Consider the following 4,471-nt stretch of genomic DNA (forward strand, 5'->3'; position numbering starts at 1 on the left):
CTAAACTGTCTAAAATATCTAATGAGTGGTCGCCAATAAATTATAAGCTTTAGCAAGAGTTAGACTTTTAAGCATTTATTAAGGAGAATAAGAATTTGGTAAAGAGAGAGAAAGGCCTAGATTCCTATCTATTAAAGGGAGAGCACATTTCTAGCTCCGCTGTCCACCAGAGTCCAAAGGAAAGAGCCTGAGACCCAGTGCCAGTCTCTTCCTTCCTCCTCCCACTAGCCCGCATCACTTCCTGATGCCAAAGAAAAGACTCCTGGTCTTGCCCTCAAAGACCTTTGCTTCATGGGTGGAACTCTTCTACAGTAAGTCTCCAGCAGGTGGCGTTATTCTAATCATTACAGGTGGATGGTTGGGATTGTTATTTTATTCGATTCCCAATTTTGTCTCCAATTTCACTTCGATGAGGGGATTAAAGCATTTTTAGACAAACACACTCTAGCCAACCAATGTGGGGGATCACAAATTTCCTCACTGCTGCTCACCTAAAAGTCCAGACACTGCTGGAAAATCATTCCAGCTCAGTGGTATACATAGGTAAAGAAAGTAGTTGGCATCCAGACTACTTCTGATGGGGGCAGTTAGGTGGCACAAGGGCAGGTAGGTGAAACAGTGGATAAATCACTGGCCCTTGATTCAGGAGGACCTGAGTTCAAATCTGGCCTCCGACACCTGACACACTTACTACCTGTGTAACTCTGGGAAAGTCACTTAACCTTCATTGCTCTGTAAAAGAAAAACAAAACAAAACAAAAAACAGACTACTTCTGATGGCCTGTAACATCACACAAAGCAGAGAACAGCTATATCTGTTTTGAGCATAAGGAAGGATTGAATATATTTATTCTCTCTGCTGTTTTTCTTTAATCTGTTTTTTTATGCCTTCACTGCTGTCTACAAACACAACTATTTAAAAACAAACAAACAAATAAACAAACAAACCCTCTAACTTGTACCTACCATCCTCAATAGCAATCATTCTAAATACCCCCTTCACTTCATAGCTAAACTCCTTGAGAAGACTTTATATATTAATGCCTCCATTTTCTCTCCTCTTACTGGCTTCTAAAAGTATGTAATCCATCTCTGATCTCATCACTGAACTGGAAATTTTATCTCTAAAGTTACCAATGATATTTTTTAACAAAAGTTTTAATATCATTGGATTTTATATCACCTGGGTTTCTTTATGCCTCTCACATTCTTCCTCCCATAAAGCCATTCTTTGTAACAAAGGACACTTTTTAAAGGAAAAAAAGAAGAAAAATATCAGCAAAGTGACCAATATTTTGAAAAGTTTAGAAATATATACCTTATTTCATACCTGTGAATCTCAAAACTCTGTAAAGGAATGAGGGTAGTGTTTTCAGATATTTCTTCTTTGGGGGTGTTTTTGTTCTTTGCAATTTTATATTTACTTGATTGTGTTTGTCCCTTCTATTTACATTGTAAAGACATTATATCCATTTTTTCTTGACTGCTCATTTCACGTTGTAATAACTCCATTTCCATTGTGCCCAATTTATCATATTCATCATTTCTTATACTTAAAAAAATCTTTGTATTCACATCGCGATCTATTTAGTCATTTATCTACAACTAATGGATATCAAATTTATTCCTAGCTATTTGCTTTCCCATATACATACACACACACACACACAAACACACACACACACATACAAAAAAAAAAGGATCTATGAGGGTCTATTTGGAAACTTTTTTTCATATCATAGAGTAGTGGGATTTCTGGGTAAAAAAAAAAGTAAGGAAACTTTTGTCCTTTTATTTGCATAATCACAAATTGTTTTCCATAATAATTATACTGATTCATAGCTCCACCAAAAATGTGCTAGTAAGCCTATTTTCCCACACTATTGCCTATGAAAATTTTTATATCTTCTCTAGTCTGTTCCATTGATCCAACCTTTCTTTTTTTAATGAATACAAAATAAATTTGGTAGACAGAAGGGAATGAAGCATTTACTAAGTATCTACTGTATTCCAAACAATGTGATAACTGCCTTACAAATATTATCTTATTTGATCATTTCAATAACCCAAGGGTTGGGAGAAGTAGATACTATTGCTATATGCAATTTACATTAGAAAAAATAGAGGGGAATGTCTAGGTTCATTTAGCTATTAAATATCTAAGGTTGTATCTGAACTCAGGTATTCCTGATTCCATCTTCATTAAACTATTCACTGTGCCACCTACCTGTGGCTGATAAGTGCTGTTTAGTAACATAATCTGAGGTATGGAAGTGCTACTCCCTCCCCTTATTTCTACCCCTCTATCTAAATGACTCTATTCATTATTTTATAAAGTTCTGTAAAGTATCTCATAATTTGATTGATAAGAGATTGAACCCCGAATAAACTTTGGGAGCATTATCATTTTTATTATATTCTCAGGGTCCAAACAAAATATTCTTCAAGCTATTTAAGTTATTTTTAATTTCTTTTTTCTTTTTTTTTTTTTTGTGAGGCAATTGGGGTTAAGTGACTTGCTTAAGGTCACACAGCTAGTAAGTGCTAAGTGTCTGAGGCCGGATTTAAACTCAGGTCCTCCAGACTCCAGGGCTGGTGTTCTATCCACCATGCAACCTAGCTGCCCCTAATTTTAATTTCTTTAAGGAGCACTTTGTAATTAAATCTATACAAATATTTTGTATACATTAATAGATTGACATATCAATACTTTATGATATTATAGTTATTTTAAATGGGATATCTTTATCCATTTTTACCACTTGGACTTTGTTATTATTATATTGAGATGGTGTTCATTTTTGTAGATTTAATTTGTAGTTTGCAACTTTGCTGAAATTATTGTTTTGATTATTATCTTTACTATTTCCCTAGGATTTTCTAAATAAATTCTCATTTCATCTTCAAATACGCATATTTTTTACCCCCTCTTTTTCTATTTGACAATTTTTTTCTTTTTCCATATTGCCATTGTTAACATTTCCAAAAGTATGTCAAGTAATAGTGAAGAAACTAGGCATCCTTGGTATACTCCTGTTTTCACTGGGAAGGCTTGTAGTGTGTTATCATTACATAAAATGCTAGCTTTTGGTTTTAGATAGATAATTTTATATTAAACAGATCCTTTTATGCATATATAATCTGTGGACTTTTAGCACAAATGAATGTTATGCTTTGTCAAAGACTTCACTTGAATCTATTGTCATAATCATGTGATTTTAGATATTTTTGTTTTTAAAATGATTATAATGATTGTTTTCCCAATGTCAAACCATTCTTGCATATGTGGTAATAGCACAACTTGGTTAAAAAGAATGATTTCTTGGATAAATTACTCTAGTCACTTTAATAGAATTTTTATTTTATTTTTCATGATTCAACATTCATTGATGGTATTAGTCAATAGTTCTTCTTTGCTTCATCCATCCTTATTTTAAGTATTAGGACAACAGTTGCTTCTTAAAAGAAGTCAAGTAGAATGTTTTCTTTCTCAATTTTTTGAGAATAACTTGTATAGAATTGCTGGTATTGTTTTAAATTTGATATAATTTTCTTTTAAAGGCATTATTCAATTCATATATGTAATCTTTTGTCCAATCTTTTTATGAACATTTTAATAAAATTTCTTGTATGCTATTTCTAACTAAACAGCTATCACCTTAATTTGGGACCTCATAATTTCTTATTTATATTATTTGAATAGTTTTTTTTTAATTTCTAAAAAAAATATGAAACACTTCATGGATTTCCGTGTCATCCTTGTGCAGGGACCACGCTAATCTTCTCTGTATCATTCCAATTTTAGTATATGTGCTGCCCAAGTAAGCACTCACTAACTTTTTACTTTGATTTGTGTTTCAAATTTCTCCCCAATCCAATTTGTTCTACACTTAGTTGCCAAAGTTATGGGTTTTTTTTTGTTAAATTATGGGTGTGATTATACCACCCTCTTACTAAATATTTCAATTCCCCTCTCTTACCTTCCAGATCAAGTATAAATGCTTCTTTTTGGCAATCAAAGACTGAAAACCTGGTAGCTTTCTACTTTTTCATTCAATTCTCCCTTTCCACCCAAGCTATTATAACCTTTTCACTATGCAATAACCTTCAACCTAATCTAGACATAATTTGTATGTGTTTAGTAATTTCTATGTTGTTTCTTCCATTAGAATGTAATCCCCCTGAGGGCAGGTTTGTTTTTCTTTTTTCTTTTTCTCTAACCTCAAAGCCTTGTATAGTACCTGCCACTTAGTAAACCTGTTAGGAAATGTTTGTTTAATGACTGAACACTAAGATAAACTGTCATACAGGGCAAAAGAAAGTGGATTTGGAAGAGGAGACCCATAAGTACCATGAGAACTTTACCCTGCCCCTAATGAAAATGAGACAAGTATTATGGGAGTGAGGGAACAAATGATGACAGAGTTTAATTTCTTATCTGCTACTTATGAACTGTATGACTTTGGATAAT

General features: G+C 33.0%; 1 non-coding gene across 1 annotated transcript; it reads right to left on the minus strand.

Moving 5' to 3' along the window:
* Positions 1 to 3,722: 3,722 nt before the first annotated feature.
* Positions 3,723 to 3,829, minus strand: LOC122733217. The gene has a single exon (XR_006353800.1). It is a non-coding gene; the product is annotated as a U6 spliceosomal RNA (small nuclear RNA).
* Between the last annotated feature and the right edge of the window lie 642 nt (positions 3,830 to 4,471).

This window comes from Dromiciops gliroides, chromosome 6, assembly GCF_019393635.1.
Source record: "Dromiciops gliroides isolate mDroGli1 chromosome 6, mDroGli1.pri, whole genome shotgun sequence".
In the NCBI taxonomy this organism is placed as follows: domain Eukaryota; kingdom Metazoa; phylum Chordata; class Mammalia; order Microbiotheria; family Microbiotheriidae; genus Dromiciops; species Dromiciops gliroides.